The sequence below is a fragment of the Rhyacophila brunnea genome, unplaced genomic scaffold, assembly GCF_057557595.1.
Source record: "Rhyacophila brunnea isolate RB1 unplaced genomic scaffold, BYU_Rbru_1.0 scaffold_8, whole genome shotgun sequence".
In the NCBI taxonomy this organism is placed as follows: Eukaryota; Metazoa; Arthropoda; class Insecta; order Trichoptera; family Rhyacophilidae; genus Rhyacophila; species Rhyacophila brunnea.
Window position 1 is genome coordinate 30,238,205 of NW_028233350.1, and position 21,726 is coordinate 30,259,930.

Genomic DNA, 21,726 nt, shown 5'->3' on the forward strand with positions numbered 1-21,726 from the left:
GCAAAGGAAATAAAAAATGAGTTGGATTTAGTTCACGGCATATCTGCTCCTTCACTTGCAACTATTTATAACTGGTTAAATGAATTTAAACGTGGTCGTACATCAACAAAGGATGAACCACGCTCAGGACGTCCTGTAGAGGTGACTACACCAGAAATGATCAATAAAATCCACGATATGGTGTTAAGTGACCGAAGATTAAAGTTGAGTGAGATAATTGAGGTTACAGGGATCTCAAAAGGTAGCGTCATTTCTATTTTACATGACAAATTGGGCATGAAAAATATTTCTGCAAGATGGGTGCCGCGTTTGCTCACAGTCGACAATAAACGCAATAGGGTGGTGGCCTCTAAAGCCCTGTTGTCGCTCATGCAACGCAATCCGGATGAATTTTTTCGTCGCTTTGTGACTGTAGATGAAACATGGATACACCACTATACTCCCGAGACGAAAGAACAGTCAAAGCAGTGGATTGCGAAAGGCGAACCATGTCCAAAGAAGGCGAAAACCGTAAAATCAGCTGGTAAGGTTATGGCTACTGTATTTTGGGATGCACGTGAAATTATTTTCGTTGACTATTTGGAAAAAGGAAAAAAATTAACAGGGGATTATTATGCATCTTTATTGGACCAGCTTGAAAACAAAATTGAAGAAAAACGGCCTCATTTAAACAGGAAAAAAATCCTCTTTCATCAGGACAATGCCCGTGTTCACACATGTTTACGATCAATGGCTAAAATTGAAGAATTGAAGTTCGAATTGGTCGACCACCCACCGTATTCGCCAGATTTAGCCCCCAGTGACTTTTTCCTTTTCCCAAACTTAAAAAAATGGCTAAGTGGACAACGTTTTTTTTCAAATGAAGAAGTCATCGATCGGACAAATGCTTATTTTGAGGACCTTCCGAAAACTTATTTTTCTGACGGTTTAAAAAATATTGAGAAACGTCTAACCAAGTGTATTGAGCTCCAAGGAGATTATGTTGAGAAATAAAAAAAAAATACAAAAATAAAAACTGTTTTAATGCTTTTTTCTAAGGAATTATTGACCCACCCTCGTAGATAATAGTGTCGAATAGAATGTATCAAAAATTGATAGTGTGATTTTAAATATTACTGTAAGTTATCTAATTAAAATAAGTACTTATAGGAACAAACAGTGTTTTGTGTAATAGCTGTTAATCTATGTAGTCATTAATTAGTGACTCTGCAGAATTTCTAAAAGTATTGATTTCAGCGATCAGCGTAAAATAGAATAATAGGTAGGTACCTCTTGCCCAAAAACTTTTCAAAACTAATTCTAGGGCAATGAATGTGGGATATGATAATAATATTATGAACCTACAAACACCCCCACATATTGAAACAGTAGTTTTAACCCTGGGTAGAGAAGGCATGGCAACTTAATCCTACCCAATCCTCCCAGACGGACCACAAGCAGCCACAAAAGTGTGACTAGGCTGTGGTTCCAGACCAATGACCGTCGGCATTACAATCGCACGCCCTAACAATGCCGTTTGGGCTTGGTGCCTCACACTATACCTATATTTAATATATATTATCCACAGATATTGTAAGAAATAATGTAGGGTTTGGCCATCTTAGCTTTACGTTTCCATTTGTCTTTGACTGTCACAAGCTGTTTGCATGATTGTATAATTTAAAACGATAATGTATTTATTTTATCTAAAAATGCATGCTAAATAGTACCCATGATGTATCTATAGTCTATGGTACCCATAGTATTCTTGTTCTTTCTGGACTATTAATTGGAGATGAGTTTCTCGGATGATTTGGCATCTTCCATCGGGCTTGGTTCAGCACACGCTCAATTCTCTAGTAAATGATAATATCGTTCAGGATTGAAACTTCCTCTTCAAAACCAATATTTAAAGTCCCCTTTGAATAGCCTTCTCCAATATCTTTCGATAAAATATATCAAGCGTCGTCTGATATTATTTTATTTGTATAGTTATATTTAAATTTTCTCTCAAAAGAACCTTACTATGAATAATTATTAATAAATACCTATGTTTCTGTAGTAGTTTCATTTTGTTGCTTCATTGTTGTGGAAAATGGTAAATATTCACAATAAGTATACACGTTATATCTAAGCATTGCCTTGATATTATATTCACATATTATGAAGGTATATTTTATATAACTATCAGTACATATTATATTATGTATGTAAGTTTGCTGGATACAAACCAGTTTGGATGAATAATATTGTGGCATTTTTTTTAGATAAACGAATAATTATTTATGCTTAGAACGATGCAAATTATAACAACTTTGTAAGAGCGATATGACTTCCATATTATCATTCTTCATATTTATATACATATTCCTTGTACAATTATAAAAATCTACAATTATAAAAAAAAAATTACAGAAGGTTTCACAATCCCCGGAGTTAGGTACCTATAGATTTTGTATACAGCCAAAATAAATGTGACATATTATCTGGTGTTTATGTTGGAGATGAATCGTAATGGAACGTAATCGTATGCTAACAAGAAACCGCCTTTTTGTTCTTACTATCCTATAATTCCAGCCATATTCTCTATGATCATAATATTATCATGTCAAAGACCAACAACTAAGTTAGTACCGACTTATGAATCATTATTACAACGTTTATCTTAGCTCGTATTCTTATTTGTCCGGTACAAATCTTGCAATCGATTTTTAACTAACTTCCCGACTAGCTAGATATTCGAAACTTTTAGAATATATCAGAACACGATGCCAATGCATTTTTAATGCTTTTAGCCATCTTTAAGTAGAATTGAATTCATTTTCAGTTAATTCTGCTTTGTATGAATAGTTATTTCGACACCATTATTGGTTGCTAGGGGTCTGGGGTCCTAGCAACTAAATTATTAATATATACGTGCATTACTATGGAAAGCAATATGAAATGTCAAAATGACATTTCAGTATTATTTCTATCAAGTACAAATTTATTTGATCGTTTAAGCTAGTCAAGTCAAGTTTATATGATTCAACAGAAAATTTAAAAACGTTGTATGTAAAAAGTTCTTTTTATCTTGTAATTATTTGTTCTAACTATCCCATAATTCCAGCCATATTTATTCTCTATGATAATTATATCATGTCAAAGACCAACAACTAAGTTAGTATCGATTTGTGAAGCATTATTTATAAATTTAAAATAAGTGAATGCGACAATTAATATTACATCTTCTTATAGGCGACGAATTATATAACAGGTTGAATTTTCATGACAAGCAGACATCTGAAAAAAATTGTTGTTGTTTTAGATTTAGAGACAAATAAAATATTGAATTTATTCTACGTAATGCAACACTAATTATTAGTTATCGAAAATCGCGTTCCCGTAAAAGTTCTATCACACTGTTTACCAGTTTGGTTAGAAATGCTGGAATAAACCTTTTATTTTTTTTAAAGGTGGCACTCCGCACATTTTGCAATATAGTAGTAAATTTTCATGGTGTCTGTTCGATCTTTAATTTCCATTTCCGTTGAACACACCTGAAAATAAATTTAATTAATTTCAGATTTACTGTGTTATTTACTTACAGACAACATATTTTGTGAATTAATAAGATTTCCCAATTACCTACTAAAGTAAGTAAAAAATAAAGTATTGAAATTCTTAAAACTGTAATCATCCATTGGTGACATGAATCAGAATATAATATGCCAACGCCAAAAATACATTTTCCAGCTATGAAGATTCCCGTACGTAGGTAAATACGTATACTGAAAGACATTGTTCTACGCACAGTATTGTAAATATAATTTGTCAGGAATTTTGGAATGTTTCAAAAGGGGAAACCCCGTTGTAGTGACATTAAACAACGCATATCTCCAAATAGTTTGAAATAAGGAAAATATAAACAAACGCGGGGAATAAAATTTATATCAACTATTTCATATAAAATGAATTTCCATCTGTGGCGAATATAATATATGTTAATAACTTACTTTGTGGTTTTTCATATGAGTAATGAAATCTATTCCTAAAATAAATCAAAGTCTTCACTGAACTGTATATTGACATTCTCTACGATAATGATATTAGCATAATAATAGTATGCACATATTCTATCGAGTTACAATAATAATATATGGAAAAGTAACACGCTTCTAGTTTTTCTGTTTCTTCTTCCACGGCGCTACATCACGGGGTGGGATTTGGCCACCTCCACAACCACTCTTCACTCACTATGGTCTCTCGCCACACTTCTCCAGTTACCGGGTCTTCCTATATGAAGCCAGTCCACTTCTACGGCGTCAGATCATCTCCTTCTTGGACGGCCTCTGGGTCTCTTCCGTTGGGGTAGCCACTTCGTCATGATCCTTGGCGCTCTAACTTTAGGCATTCTCTCCAGATGTCCCGCCCATCGTAGTCTTTGGGACTTACAGTATCTTATGATTGTTTGCTGTTCAATCAGCTCTTTCAACTCGTGGTTCATTTTTATTCTGTAGTTCCCATTTTCCAACGTGGGTCCAAAGATTTTGCGGAGTATTTTGCGCTCGAAGACAGCCAATTTGTTTTCCTCGTTTTGAGTTAAGCACCAAGTCTCTGCCCACTGGCCTTATAATTGTTTTATATATTAAAAGTTTACTTCTTCGGCCTAGAAATTTCGACCCCATCAGTCGCTTGCAGGCATTCCAGCATTTATTCCCGGAGATAAGGCGGATTTTTATCTCCTCTGCTGTCTTATTTTGGGTATTTAAGCTGGATCCGAGATACGTGAACTTGTCCACCCCTTCATATGCATGCTGTCCTATGTCTATATTCTGCAGCGGTACCTGATCGCGTGTGCTGACCATATACTTAGTTTTTGACTGGTTTATTTGCAGCCCAGCGTTTTCTGCTTTTATTTTCATAGTGCCACCATGGTCGATCATCCTCTGTTTGGATCTGCCTGTAATTACTTTTCGGCTTACATAACTATATCTTATGTACAGGGGCGGGTCCAGGTGTTGAGTGTTGCGTAGCACCCGGGCGTCATGTTTCAGGCAGCGGGAAAACACCCGAAAGACACAACAATATCAATTATTATTATTAAATAATATTACATTCAATTACATACCTTATATTAAAATACCTATATGAAATACATAAGTACCTAACTTACATACGGCCAATGGGCGTAGCAAAGGTTGAAAATCTAAGGATTAGCGGAAAATATATATTTAAATATGTACCTAATAAACATTCCAATTTAAGGGTTTAAGATCTCTAAGCTATGACTAATGCATAGAATTATAAAAAAAATAGACACATACTTTCTCAGTCTCAATGGAAAGGGTCAGTACCCTAACCAATGATATAAAATATATAGGTGGATAGTAAAAAAGTCACAAGCGGCGCAATTTTCCTATATGTTACTGAAGGCTGTTATTTGCAATTTAAAAAATATGAGACAATGTTAATTGATATACCTACCTACTTCTTGTATAAATACATATTTAAATGGAAAAAAAAATATTTTAACTTTTCTACAATTCTTCTATTTATTGCCAGTGACGTCTCGTGAGAGTAGGCAGATTGAGCGTCGCTTGGGGGCGGCATTTGGTATATATAGAAATAGCTACCTACTTAAACTTAGTAATAACGAAAATATCTTTCCATTAAAAATTCAGCTCACTGGTTGGAAACAAAATGCATTAATTAACATAAAAGGTTTAACAGGACTACGTTCAAGTGCCCACCACCACCCGTCATATATGCACAACCGTGGATATGCGTTGCCGCTTTCTATGACGCTTTAAACGTGTCTGAAAGAAGTGATTTTAAGTGCTCATTCCGTCCCGAGACGGAGCCGCACGGGACTGATGCTGCAACCATGCACCGTAGTGCTTAAAGAAGAAAGTTAAGAGAGAAAATGTTTGTTTTTTGGACTGGCTCTGCTGTCCGCTGACGTTAAGCGCTTTATGTACCCGCATACTGAGTGTCACGAATTGAAATGGATGAGTCTACAGAAGAGTCGGGACTATCCCGCTCCCCATACGACGCTGAAAATTTTTCAAATGCCGCAAAGTTGGCCTCGGTTGCTACCAGATCTCCATGACCAATTGGGCCCGTGTGAGGACGGACCCTGACAAACAGCTCCGCTCGTTCGAATTCCATAAGCGGGCAATCCCAGAGGATGTAGGTTTAACAGGACTGTATTTTTTTGTCGGGTTCGCGATGTCTAGTTTACTTCCGTTGCCTTTCGACGTTCTTGGTGACCAGAAACGAATCCGAAGTTCGCGGATGATGAAAAATATTGTATAAAAAATGTGGCGGCATTTTGGCGCTGTCCAGAGACGGCATTTTGTCTAGGGACGTTACTGTTTATTGCCATTAAAAGTATATCATTAATCGATCCAGTAGCAGGAACCGAAAAAGAGGACTTACCATGCAAAAGGTACGGTTGTTCTGATTTTTGGATATGTTTTATATTGGGTCCTAATATAAAATCCGAGTTTTCGACCTTATCGCACCCCGGATAACGCCGCCATCTTGGAGAAATGGCGCACAAAAACGGGTTTTTCACAATATCTCTTCACCAGTAGGTATACCGATAAAAATAGTGATTATTAGTTATTAGTTGTCTACAACTTTTGCCTGAAATATTTTTCTATATTTTAATGGATAGCGCGCTACAGCGCTGCAAAGTGGAGTAAAATATTTTAAAAATATTGGACGCTCTGTTTTGCGCATTTTTCATGATAATTATTGTTTATTTATAATTATGAATTTAAATAAAAGGCAATGTATACTATTTATTCCACAGATTTTTCAAATTGCTAGGATAGGTTTCGTCCGTTTCAATGTGATATTTTCAACTGATACAGCATAATATACAACCTTACAGTTGGGGGCGGCAATTTCGGTTGGCACCCGGGCAATAATTAACATGCATGGCCCTGCTTTTATTTATATAGCTACCAGTAGTGAATACTCATCATTAATACATAGTTATTTGGGTTTAAAGTTTGTATGGAAATGAATGACACCGCCTAATGGAAACCAAAATATCAAAGCCGACAGTCAATGTTCGTCCATTGTAAGTGAGAATCCCGAAGCACAGAGAGGGGTTAAAAGCAAAAGGGTTAATATCCAGTGACGTCCCTAGACAAAATGCCGCCCCTAGGCAGCGTCAAAATGCCGCCCCATTTTTTTTTAAAGTATATAGTATTTTTATCATCCTTTCATGACTCCAATATCTAAGAGATGTGTTGTATGGATACATTACTATCAAAATGTATACCTACCACTAACACATTCAAAATTAAATCTAGACCAGAGTCTGAGGTCACATGAGGTGACGGTGACACATTTGGTTTGTACTATTTAGCAATACACAGAGTTATTATTTTGATTCCATGTTTACTGTGCTATTAGGTATTGTACAACATGTAAACAAAATAATCTTAGCTATTTATAAATATAAGTATCATATTTCTATATAATCCAAATGATTCTCCTCGATTTGACGCCTTTCGAGTAACTGCCGCCCCCAAGCGACGCTCAACCTGCCTACCCCCACGGGACGTCACTGTTAATATCCATTGGTTTATTGTGAAATTCACGACAGCCACTCTTTATAATGTTCAAATTAAACCAAATAACGTGATTATTTTTTATTTAAATAATGGTTAAAGTACCCATCTCAGTATAAGTAGGTATTACTATTTATATAATTTAATATCATAATGTACCTATTTAAAAATAATTACAAGATAAAAAGAACTTTTTATCTTGTAACGTTTTTAAATCTTCTGTTGAATCATATAAACTTGACTTGACTAGCTTAAACGATCAAAAAAAATTGTACTTGATAGAAATAATACTGAAATGTCATTTTGACATTCATATTGATTTCCATAGTAACGCACGTATATATTGATAATTTAGTTGCTAGGACCATCCGCTTAGCAACCAATTTTGGTGTCGAAATAACTGTTCATACAAAACAGAATTAACTGAAAATAAATTCAATTCTACTTAAAGATGGCTAAAAGTATTAAAAAATGCATTGGCATCGTGTTCTGATATATTCTAAAAGTTTCAAATGTCTAGCTACTCTGGAAGTCAGTTAAAAATCGATTGCAAGATTTGGATCGGACAAATAAGAATACGACCTAAGAAAAACGTTGTAAAAACGATGAAAATACGTAAGTAATTAGTCTTATCTCTATATATCTCAGTTGACAGGTGATGGAGAGAAACTTTTTTTTGCTTTAAACACCCTCGGAATTTGAATTTCCAAATTAACAAATATAAATTAGTCAGGCTGCCCTGTCTACTGAAACTTGACTATTAATTCTACCAAATATGAAAATTGATATTAATAACGCAGAAAAAGTCACTTATAAGTGGTACTTACCCATAATGAATAATATATGTATTTTAATGTAATATAATCATTAATCTTGTATAAATTGAATGTAACAAATGTATATAAATGGGATGTCACGATAGTTTATAAAATTAATAGATAAATAAACCTCACCTGAGATCTCGTAGCTTAAATGATAAAAAAGTGATATCTATTACATGCATGTATGGCTCGTACACCTGGAGCATGGTTACAACCAGGGGCGGCTCTACCTTAAGGGTTCATAGGGACCATCCCCACATCGTTATCATGGGGAGAGTGCGTAAAAAACGTCCAAAATTTTTATCATTGTCATAATATACCTACTTAATTAAATGATTAAATGAATTATTTAATTTATTTCCATGTATCAGCCAGAAAGCAGATCATCACAAAAGATCTGTGCCTGGCATCATACGTATAATTGCCCCCCCCCCCCCAATATCCACGTCCACCAATCAATTACAGTACATTATGAAAAGCGCAACCATTAACAATTTATGAAATTATATCATTCAATAATTACAAGACAAAAATAACTTTTTATATGCCTACAACGTTTTTAAATTTTCTGTTGAATCATATAAACTTGACTTGACTAGCATAAACGATCAAAACAAATGTATTTGATAGAAATAATACTAAAATGTCATTTTGACACTCGTATTGATTTCCGTAGCAACGCACGTATATATTAATAATTTAGTTGTTAGGACCCACTTAGCAACCAATAATAGTTTTACTTTTTACGGATTTCTTCCGAAATAACTTTTCATACAACACAGAATTAACTGTTTTTGTCTTGTCTTCTTGTTTGTCCGGTGGTTGTTTGTCCAGTACAAATCTTGCAATCGATTTTTAACCAACTTCCCGACTAGTTAGACATTTGAAACGTTTAGAATATATCAGAACACGATGCCAATGCATTATTTTGTATATAATAGTAATACAAGTAATAATATATATAATATATAATAGTAATATAAGTAATACTTTTAGCCATCTTTAAGCAGAATTGAATTCATTTTCAGTCAATTCTGTTTTGTATGGAAAGTTATTTCAGAAAAATCCGTAAAAAGTAAAAGACTGTTATTGGTTGCTAAGAGGGTGGTCCTAGCAACTAAATTATTAATAATAATAATAATAACGTGCGTTACTGTGGAAATCAAAATGAAATGTCAAAATAACATTTCGGTATTCTATATTTGTTTGTTTGATTGTTTTTTATTTACTTCATATCAAGTACAAGTTTGAGCATATTGAGCATAATAATTCAACAGAAAATTTAAAAACGTTGTAAGTATATAAAAAGTTCTTTTTATCTTGTAATTATTTATTATTCAGAATGTTATATTATTTAATGGGTACAATTTGTCATATTTTTTGTTGAGGAGACGACATAATGCTTACTATTATAGTGTATAATTCTTCTACGTAGTTATTATCCTCACTGCTGAGAATCGCGACATCCATTGACCAGAACTGGTCTTAAACTTGAGAGAAAACTTTGACATCCTTTATTATCTCACTCCAGCGAGTCGGAAGACTCTTACGTCTTTTGATTTCCCCGGTGAATCGTGGTGTAATATCGAGAGCCTATCTTGGATATCGAGGGACTTCAGAATAGAGTCGTTCGCAAACTTCTTCGGAACATCTTTCCCCAACACCACAATTCAAAAATGTCCAGCCGTTTCTTGACGTTAGACTGTACCATGGTATTTAATTTTAAAGTATAGAAAAAGGTTATAGGATTTCCTGAAATTTCGTTAAAATCACATGCCATATAGGTGCGCATTACCAGCTACACTCTAAGTGACAAAATATCTCATAATCTTTAATACCGATGTATTCATTTTTGTATTTATATACTTATACTAACCTGCCTATATCGTCGTGGGTCCCAGGTTCGAATCCTGGGTGTGACAAGTACACACATATTGTTTTTCAATTTGTGTATGAGTCAGAGTATGTACCTAATAGGTTGAGCAAGTGGCTAACATCCGTTTCTCGTAAAAACTGAATCTGTTAATACCTCCACTCTGTGGAGGCCCATATGGTCTTATTAGGATCGTACATAGTCGGAAGAATTTATATATATATATAGGCAATTAGGTACCTACCTAGTTACCAATAATAATTCTGTGTTGTATTTCGCTCAGAAAACGTCAATAATGATTATAAAAAGGGCCGCTGCAATTGCAACAATTAGAGGTGCTCCGACAAACCAATAACAATATTAACAGATCCATTTAGGTTATAAAAATGCTTAGATATGATGACCTTTAGGGGTGCCGCACACGGAATGTTGACGTCGTGGAGAATTAATTGACCGCAGACAAAAACAAAATTCATTGTCTTATTATTATTATACCAGATTTTTACCATTTGTGCATTTAATTAGTAAATCCGACTTTTCTGATACATAATTTTACATTTTTCAAATTTTGAAAGCTGAAATGCGCGCGCATCTTCTGCGCAATTACAATTTCAAAAACATTATTTTGAAGTCAAATGACTAAATTACAGATGAACAAAAAAATGCAAAATATCGTTGTTATAATTCGTATTACGCAACAAAAAAGTTTTTAATTAAATTATACGTGCATATTACATTATATTGTGGTGGTTCCTTATAATAATGGGGACCATTAAATTTGGAAAAACATGCAAAAGATTTCATTGGAAAGGTTTTAGAAGACATTCTCGACATTTGGATGTATAAGTTTTACGCATGCAAGACATATTATTTGTAAACAATCTTTTTTTGTTATTTTACATCAGGCAGTAGCGAAGGGTGGAGATAGGCTGTTAAGATCCGCCATAAATAGTGCACATTAAACTTCGTCAGTCATACAAATTTGTTTTTATTGAACTAAGACTACAATAAAATTTACAGACGGTGTTGATTAGTTTTTAAAAATCATTTAAACCCTGCCTAAACCAAACCATTATAGTTTTGGTTTATTTTGGGTAATACGACAAAATTGCACACACATTTTCATTCATACTTATTTGTTTTCGTTGGATTAAAAATACATATTACGCATATTGTTGGTTTATTTTTTTAAATCCATTACGCCCTGCCTAAACCAAACTATACCAGATACAAAATATTATTCTGTCTATTAATTTTTAAAGTTATGTATGATTTAATTACATCATTTTAGATATTCTGTTGCAGGGTGCAATTGAATTTAAAAAAACTAACCATCACCATCTGTAAAAGTGTAGTATAATTTCAATGAAAATAAATAGGTGTAACTGTCAAAGTTTAATGTGCGCTATTTATGGCGGATCTTAACAGCCTACCTCCACCCTTCGCCACCAAAATGAGGCATGTTGAAAAATCATAGATGCACCCATAAATCTCATACATCCTTGGATGTGCTTGCCACTTAATTAAAAAAAAATGTAAAACACAAAGTGAAGAATACAGAATTAACATTATTGTGTAGTAATGCCATCGTCAACAAATGAGAATCTGTTCTCGCGTACTCTTTGGGATTGATCAGTCTTCAATGGCTCCGGGTCCAGGGTGTATCTTCAGAAGTTGGCAAATGCAACACAATTTTCTCAGCTTGTAGGAAGGATCTCGTTGAAATTGCTTATCATTTCGCAGCATTTGCATCCACCATTTCAGCATTGTCTTTTGCAAGACTGAGTGTACTATAATATCTTTTTATTCAAATATTTATTATAATAGCATTATCTTTGCAAAGTAAAACATTATAAATTAAAATATATTATACGTACATATTGTGTTTAATCAGTTTTGTGTGTATATCTGCGATGTTTAGTTGTAAGATACAACATTAAATTTGTCATTTACGCTTCATTGTAAATATTATAATATTATTATCTAATCTGTTGAAAATGTCAAACAAATGCCAATCTCTCAAATTGTATGGTGTAATAAAATTTATTATACATGATTTCATATCAAAATAATCATGTTAACGAGAGTTGTAAGTCATTTTTCATGCCTACTTTGACGCATATGTGTTAATAATTAAAGAATTATTTATTTTAATTTAAAAAATTACAATTTAATTAATATAAAAAATGAATGAACATTTTTTTATTACGGGTCAGTGTTTTTTATTTAATCAGATTTTTTGAAATGTATTTATAACAAGTTTTATCTCTAGAACAACTAAATTATATTGAATAAATTCATCATTAAATTCGTGTGAGATATATTGTATTATTTGATATTCTACTTTACACGCATATTATTGCGTTAAGCCTCAATTACATTGAGCTTCTTTACGAGTTGTTTATTGGCGAATTTAAAAGCGGGCGATTCAGCTACTGCGATTTGATGATTACACACAAAACTTTCCATTCGCTGAGAAGCCACAAGCCAGCGACTATTTTGACGGAACGTAGTTCGTTTTTTTAACGGGAGGTTGGTACTGCGCTCTACTGCGCAGACACAGTAGGCCCACACGCCGGCGTGTAGCGTGTAAAGTTGACCGGCTTTCAACTTTTCTCGGTAGAGTGTTTACAACCTGCTTATTAGCATATTCGATGATTACACTGGGCGACTTTACAGGCAGATTGTAAATTCGCCAATAAACAGCTCGTAAAGAAGCTCAATGTAATTGAGGCTTTAATGTGTTAATAACGATTCTATAGATAACACTGTGAACCCATCCCTTGGCAAACCGCCACCCTTAGGCAGAGTTAGAATGCTATTCCCTTTCACTTTAGACTCAAATTGTATGCAAAATTATTAGGTACATACTTACCTATTTTTAAACAGAGAAATACTACTATCTACTGACGATTAGAACATTTATACGAAGCCGACTATCAAACTTCGGTTGTTTAGGTACGTGGCGGTTTGAGGCACTGATAGTTGTAAAGGCCCATTGTATTTTTTAAACCAAGATGTCGGTACTTTTTATCGAAGAGGCCACATCATCCGTTTAGTGAAAACCCGCCACCGCTTTCAAATGATGTGATAATTCATTATTTAATTTGTCGCCATTTATAATCTGCCTTTCTTACGCAACGCATGGCCTGCCTACCCCCACGGGACGTCACTGGAACCTACATTATGCCAATGAAATTAATTTTAATATAACGATTATTTTATGTTAATTTAAATACATTTCAATTTAAGTGGTAGGGAACTAATGTATTTTTTTTTTAATTTAAATATTTTATCATTCATTTCTTAACTTACTTACCATATCTATTCCGATGTTAGGATTTACAATAGCAAGTAATTTCGATTAAAATCACAATATCTAGGTAGTAGGTACTAGGTACATAATTTTATGACGTAGTGTTTTATTTGGACAATAAGACAGACAACTCCTAACATAAATTATTCACGGATAGAGTGCAAAGGTGCTTAGTATTCTGAAATAAAAAAATGACCATCAATTCAGAACCCATTTTTCTAACTCTATAATATTGTGTAATATTTATTTACCAATAAAATAACATGCATTTATTTCTTTCCAAGAGTCAGACAATCTTAAGTCAAAAACACAACATTTTTCAGGATAGCGAAATATAAGCATGTTTATGCTCTTCGTGTTGTACCTACATACGGTTTTGTTAATTATATACATACGTTGGCTGAGGTATAGATTTAATATTACATTATACAAAACTTCGTTTTATCCGTCAGCTTATCCACACTCGTCTGTTAGCCTCATATCTTGACCTAGGCTATAGGTAAATCATTCTACAGTGGCACCATAGGCGATTCGCGCGTGTATTGAATTGCTTGCGACAATGCCTGTTTCAATGATAGCAAACAATACCACTACAACTGCAAGCCGCGTTTGCCGTACCCATGGTGCCACTGTAAAACGATTTACCTATACATAACTATAAAAACTAAAACATAGAAAGAATATATCGTGAGAACAATTAATATTAATCCCGTTTTAATGTAGTTTAGTCAAAAAAAGTTTTTTTGTAAATTTTCGTGTATAAGCAAGGCATGACAGGTCTTTGTTGAATTTTATTATTTATGGCGTATGTAGGCAATTATAACTTTATACAAAATGCATTTAAAATGTGTGTAAACATTATTTTGAAAACTGTCTAAAAACTAACAATGTTAAGTATTCAAGTTCAGAGCACAGAACAATTATTTATTGACAATGCGGTAAAGTCTAATTCAAACAAAGAACATTCGTATATTATCTCCAATGTTTCCCATCCGCGTCGGGAAACAAAAATCTATGGTCATTTATCAGTGGCGAAGACTCCATACTAGGCGATTATTTAAAGCCTACAATTGCATATTGACTTCATTATTTTATGTTATATAAAAATAATTTATTTTGCCAACGAGAGATGTCGTATACGTAGGAATGTATTACAGTATTACACAGTTTACAAAACAACTGCAAAGGTATTAAAAAATATACCACAGCGCGCCGTAAATAAATAATAAACGCCGCGACGTCTCGACGTAAATAAATCTCCGATTATGTGTGAAATAATTCTGATTTTTTTCCGTATGGACTTTACGTCTCGTAACCTCAGCAAGTCTGCTAATTTGTACGAAATAAGGTAAGCTCCTATCGCAGAGCCTAAAACATTCGCGCATAATAATGTTATCACGACTGTGCACTTTGTCCAAAATCATTAATAATTAGATAATTAAAAAAATAATTTCAACGGCGTTTAATCGAATATTAATAAATAAGTAAGTATAGATTGTTTTTATAAATAAAAATAAATTTATCTAATGATTTTTGATGGGTATACATGTTTTGAAAAATACGTAATTTAAACACATCGCTCATTTTTATGTCGTCAATGAGTTTTTGAAGTTCCATTGAATTAGTGTGTCGTTGTCATTTACTAGTGTGTACCTATTCATTAGTAGTAAATATCGTACTATTCTCGTAAGTATACCTGACAAGTGTGCTCTTTTTATCAGATCTCCACAGCCTACCTCTTTCCAAAAGTCACCCTTCGCCACTGTCATTTATATCATATATCTAATCGTTTGAAAAAAAAATCGATAAACCTCTCAAGTTTGTATACAATGTTCAATACTATACCGATGCATGGACTAGGCATAACTTTTAGTATGCCATTGGTATGAAAAATGCACAACGGGTTCAGTATTGTCGATTCTTTGAATTGGCTTAAATTTCCCGGAAAACTATTTAGTAATAGTATACTCCAGTATAGGTATACACTATATTTGTTTATTTATTTCAGCTACATATCTATCTATAGCTATATTTAATTCGGGAAAGGATAGAAAAGGTCCAATGAGATAACTCATTCAATTAACTTTAAACTCGAATTATTAAAAATCTAAACGAGACAAACCAATTTACACTAGTATACCTTATCAAGACATTATATTCGTGGTAAATTTCCGATGTAAGTACACATGAATACAATTTTCTTTCTTTGATATTATATTATATCATTTTTACTCGTATCTACATTTATTAAATTTTGTTGTTTAGTTTAATTAACTGCATTCATAACTCATTTGTGTGTAATTAATTGTCTTTTAATAAGTTAGTGCACACCACTTTCTAGTAAATGCTATACGTAATTTTGGACTTTTAATACATTAATTGAGAAAATCTGAAAATCAGAAAATCACAGCACTACAAACTCCAAGGCAATGAAAATATAATAGGTACTTAGTACATATTTACATAAAAACTTACTATATCTAATAGTAGGTATTATTTTAGTTAACCTAGCGAACAAAATATATCGTTTAAATTAAATTTTCTTTCCCTAAATCCTACTTTCAGTAAGTTATTTTTAAAAATTGTTTATTAATAACATAAGTATAGGTAAGTATATAAACATTTAACCGTCGCAAATTTACCAGTCTATGTAGGTCCTTATGTGAAAATAAATTAAAGTAACACATACATAACTGCATTTAATTTCGTATTGGGTATATACGCAGTAAATTATTATGTGTCGAAATTGTCCACCAATAAGAATTCAGTCAATATCAAGGTAAAATAAAAATATATTTACCTTTTCAGAATTCGATTAGAATAACTCAGTTTTCTTTGCAACTTTCCGGATGTTTCGCCCGGAAAACTCTACCGGAAGGAGCACAGATTTAGTTATCAAACGAATGAAAGTTATAACGCAAAACCACACTGGATAACTTTTATCATATTCGGCCGACTGGCGAAAACATTTTGGTTTTTTTGCTAAAACTCTGCACACAGAGTTTGATAAAGATAAATGTTTTTATTCGCGGAAGATGTTCAGTTTCGCTTGATTCTGTGAGCGCAACCTTCCGGAACAACCGACGCAATACGACTAAATTGCGTTTTTCGAATTACTTGTTCAGAAGAGGAAGCAAGTCGCTCTTCACCTTTCACTGACACAAATTGGAAGGCAGAAGGGGAATTCTGTACTCAACAAGCATCATGATGTACACTCCAGAAATGATGAGTGTTTTATCAGGACCTGTTCCCGTGCAGTATAGAAACAACAACAACGAATACACTATATTATTTGGTATTGTACCTACGTTTTGAATACGCAACTAGGTATTAACTACTACCGTTAAGAGCTTTGACAACAGAGTGTTACGGTAACCCAGTGGCGCACCCAGGGGGTGGGCCAAGGGGCCCTGGCACCCCCCAAACATGAAAATTATCAGAATGATTTCAAACATTGAAATTTAAAACCAATAAACTATACCTTTGGGCCTAAAAACACGGCAAAAAAATGATTTGTAATTCTCCAGCACCCCTTTTAGAAAAATTTCTTAGATTTTAATTTCTAACACAACACTAATCTCAGGTTTTTTAAAAACCCAATCCTTTAATGGAACTGTCAAAAAATTCTTGGTGTTTACCCGAATTCCGGAGTGATGTAGGTCATGGCTGGGGAGGGCTGACAGGGCTCTAGCCTGGGGGCCGGGGCTGTGGGGGGCGCGGTGTGTCGGGTTGACCAGATAAGTGAGATAAACACACACACCATAAATTAGCTTTAATAGTAAAAAAAGTCGCCTGCGGCGCTATTATGCTTCTTGATCATGAACATTTTCAATTACTTATATAATTGTGCAATATATTTTTTGATTATTATGTGTCGATACTCGACAGCTCCATTATTAAAGTAGATGTATTAAAAATCGCCAATAATTCACTGTATAAGTACCCTTAATTTGAACTAAAACACAATTTGAAAAACGTTAATGTAGTGTTTCACACTGCCTTTAATCTTAGCGGTAGGTAGGGGGCCACCAATCCTAGCCTGAGGGCCCGTTTCAGGATGTGGGGACCATGGTGTAGGTAATAGACAAAAGACCGATAAAGAGAAGAAGAAAAAGAGCCTATGAGACTAATTTACATTCTCCTCCTTGGCCCCCCCAATATTAAATCCTGGGTGCGCCACTGCGGTAACCATTCGACTTTCTGTCGGAGATTAGTCCTACATTTGAACATGGTGTCATTTAGATTTATTGATATAAAAAGAAGAGTTTTTTGTATAGAACAGCTAAAAAATGCTCTTGACTTTTGATCTGGACGAAAAGAGCAAACTTTATATGCATATGAAAAAATCAATAAAATCCTGTCTATTTACATCAACAATATAAGTATGGATGTTTTTGACCATGTCCGATCCTAATAAGATCATATTATGGGCCTCCATAGAGTGAAGGTTTGTATTAACAGATTTTTTTATTTTACGAGAAATTGATATTAGCCACTTGCCCAACCTATTAGGTCCATACTCTGACTCAAATACAATTTAAAAACAATATGTGTATTTGCCAGACCCAGGATTCGAACCTAGGCTAGGGCGCACGAAGTTATAGACCGACGCTTAAGCCGCTCGGCCGTCATGGTTACGTAGTTTTTTTTTTTTTAGAATTATTAATAACCATGTCCTTGCTTTTTCGTACAAGGTGGTTGTTAGTAGTTTTGAACAATCACAAACACCCAGGCATTGAGAAAAACACATAAATGAACCCAGAACTCTCGGGTGGAAGGCCAGCGCCTTACCCACTGCACCACGAGAGCAGCCATGGTTACGTAGTTATATTGAAAGCATAAGAAAGAATGTTTAAATCAGAGCAGGGAAGCAAACCTGGACCGAACCCAGGAAACCTGAGACTTGTAATCATCTTGCAGCCGGAACCGGAACCCCGTACACACGCTATGTTACAATTCCGCACAGGTAACACAAAATAATCGGAAATGGGTTACTTTCTGGGCGAAGTTGTAACAAGGTTTAAAATTTGAGTGTGGAAAAATATGGGATAAACATTGCGTACTTCAGTGAAACGGCAAATAATTTTCAACAGTAGGTGCAACGAAATTTTGCACTCGTCGCCAATCGGAGACCGACGATCGAGGTGTGCGCACGTCGATTTGTTTTTTCATGGCATCGGATGAATATATTCTTAAATAAACTATATATAACTAAAAAACTTTACGTATGTTTCAAGTACATATGTCAATGAATAATATACTATTATTATTAGTAAGATAATAATAAACATAACATCAAATGGACGCATGTTGAATTTTTATGAAAAATTATATTTCGTTCGGCACGCGTTATTTTCACAATCCGCGCATCGCCTAGCCACGGTCTTTTTAGATCATGCCTCAACTGAAGTATAGCCTTAAAGAATGTTGTTTTCAAGTTTGTATCATAATGCAGTGTTCACACTGGCAAAAAGTTGCTGGCAACCTCATTAAATTTCGATTAAAATAATTTTTGGTAAAACAAATTTTGATAATTATAGTGAAATTTAATGAGGTTGCCAGTGTGGACACGGCATTATATGCATTATAGTTATCGTAAACGAAACGTGCTTTCAATATGTATTAGTATTATTTGTTGACATTCGGCGGGCTTTGTGTATTATGGTATGACTGTCATTAAGTAATAAACCAAATCTGGCTTCAAGCCCTTAGTCCAAGGCGACTAGCTTTCGCATTTCTATTTTATTACTGTTATGTGGTTCCGCATCATCGTTTTAACGTACCTACTATTAAATATGCAACCAAAACTGGTAGATATTTTAACTAGTTTAGGTAGATACCTATATTGAGTATTTTTATGTAGATCAATGATGCATAAACCGCGGCCCGTGGGCAGACGCGGCCCAAAATAACAAGTACCTACTTCATTACCAAATTTTTCAATGAATAAGACAAAATTCTATTTTCCTATATACTAAGTTCTATCATGCAAATACGTATTATGTACGTAATGCCGAGTGGAGAGTGATTGGAGTATTAAATTTAAAATAATGAAATGTACATCTCGTCTAGTATATATTACATCATTATTTTTTAACACTTTTACAATTAGAAAAATTAGAAAATGAACAAATTGGCCCTTCTTTCATATAGGTTGTGCACCACTGATGTAGATCGTAGTTTTTCCAGAAAATTTACCGTGATCCAAAATTATAAAGGTTGATTTTTTTGTTGCACTCAGTAGACCCACTTATTTATATTATTTCTTAGATTTTTATGCAGTCTATCAGTATGTGAATAATTTATTATATCTAATCAATTATCATCATTTTATATTATAAGTAGGTATCTCACCTATGTTCTTCACATTTCTTATGAATTGCCATTTCCATTTTTAACTTGAGCATATGGATACTTCACCAATTGAAGGTTGTATTAACATATTAATTACGAATAAAAATTGTTAGCCATTCGCCCAACTCATTCGGCCATTACGCTGAAGCAAACAAAGAATAAGAAAACAATACCTACGCTTTTCTTTGTCCATCTTCAGCTTCATAGACAGCCGCTCTAATAAGTCAGCTACCGTGCTTGGCTTATTATTCTTTTTCTTCTTTGACCATGTCCACCCCTTAGTTGTTACACCACAGACTACACAGCGCCTTCAGCACACCACTACATCATGCCAGCATCCAGTAGCTCCACCATATACTAGTGGCGAGGGGTGAAGGTAGGCTGTTAAGATTCGACATAAATAGTGCACACTAAACATTGTCAGTCATGCTTATTTGTTTTTATTGGAATACAAATTGCAGATGCTGCTGGTTAGTTTTTAAAATTCAATTGAACTCTGCCTAAACCAAACCATAATAGTTTAGGTATTCTATGTGCGATCTGACAAAAATAGTGCACACTTTTTCAGTCATATTTATTTGTTTTCGTCGAACTAAGAATACACAATTATTACAGATGGTGTAAGTTAGTTTTTTAAAATTCATTAAGGTCTTTAAGGTCTAACCAAACCATAATCGATAAAAACTTCTACTGTGGCTTGGAGGGTTTAAAAAGTATCCAGCACCATCTACACAACAGTGGCGCACCCAGGGGGGGAGGCCTGGCACCCCCCAAACATGAAAATTATCAGAATGATTTTAAACATTGAAATTGAAAGCCAAAAATCGGGTTTTTTTAGAAACCCAATCCTTAATGGAACTGTCAAAAAAATCTCGGTGTCCACCCGAATTCCGGAGTGGTGTAGGTCATGGCTGGGGAGGGCTGACAGGGCTCTAGCCTGGGGGCCCGGCGTGTAGGGTTGACCAGATAAGTGAGATGAACACACATCATAAATTAGCTTTAATAGTAAAAAAAAGTCACCTGCGGCACTATTATACTTCATGGCCATGAACATTTTTGATTATATAATTGTGCAATATATTTTCTGATTATTATGTGTCGATACTTGACAGCTCCATTATTAAAGTAGATGTATTAAAAATCACCTATAATTCACTGTATAAGTACCCTTAATTTGAACTAAAACACAATTTGAAAAACGTTAATGTAGTATTTCACACTGCCTTTAATCTTAGCGGTAGGTAGGGGGACCGCCAAATATCCTAGCCTGAGGGCCCATTTCAGGATGTGGGGGCCATGGTGTAGGTACACCGAGTGCAATAGACAAAAGACCGATAAACGAGAAATTAGGCTCTGTTGTATTGAGTAGGTTTGAGTATAAGTTAAATGCAAATTTTTGCACTTTTTCATTATGTTGAGAAAATCAATAAAAACTTTTTGAACTAAATAGGTTTTTGAATGTTTCAGTAGTGTTATAAAGCGGGATTTGATAGACACATTGATTTTGTTTCATAAATGACAGTTAATCGTAGCGGCTTTTGAAAGAGGCGATAAAATTATCATGTAGAGATTTTAATAACGAATCCAACGATATATATCTTAATTATTTCAAAAAGGTGTTATAGCGGGTTTTGAAATTTAGCGACACATATATGCGGCTCTCTGGTACCTTTGTTATCCTGTTTCCTTGACAATTTGGCTCGTCTCACTTGACAAGCTGCTGACCCCTGGGATAGGGTAGGATGAATGAATAAAAGACAAAAATTGAATTAATCAATTTAATTACATTTTGGTTGGGATTCTTAAGAAATTAAG

At 34.2% G+C, this 21,726-nt stretch overlaps 1 protein-coding gene across 6 annotated transcripts in view; it reads right to left on the bottom strand.

The window, feature by feature from the left end:
• The window catches only part of ome (dipeptidyl peptidase 4 omega), a 116,973-nt gene extending 100,320 nt beyond the window's left edge, over positions 1–16,653 (bottom strand). For 3 of the 6 annotated variants that reach the window (XM_085959037.1, XM_085959033.1, XM_085959030.1), the window contains exon 1: positions 16,358–16,653. The gene's annotated coding sequence lies outside the window, so the exon portion shown is untranslated. Of the gene's footprint in view, positions 1–16,354 lie in introns of all 6 variants that reach the window. The other 3 variants (XM_085959031.1, XM_085959035.1, XM_085959039.1) reach the window with 3 other exon arrangements.
• Between the last annotated feature and the right edge of the window lie 5,073 nt (positions 16,654–21,726).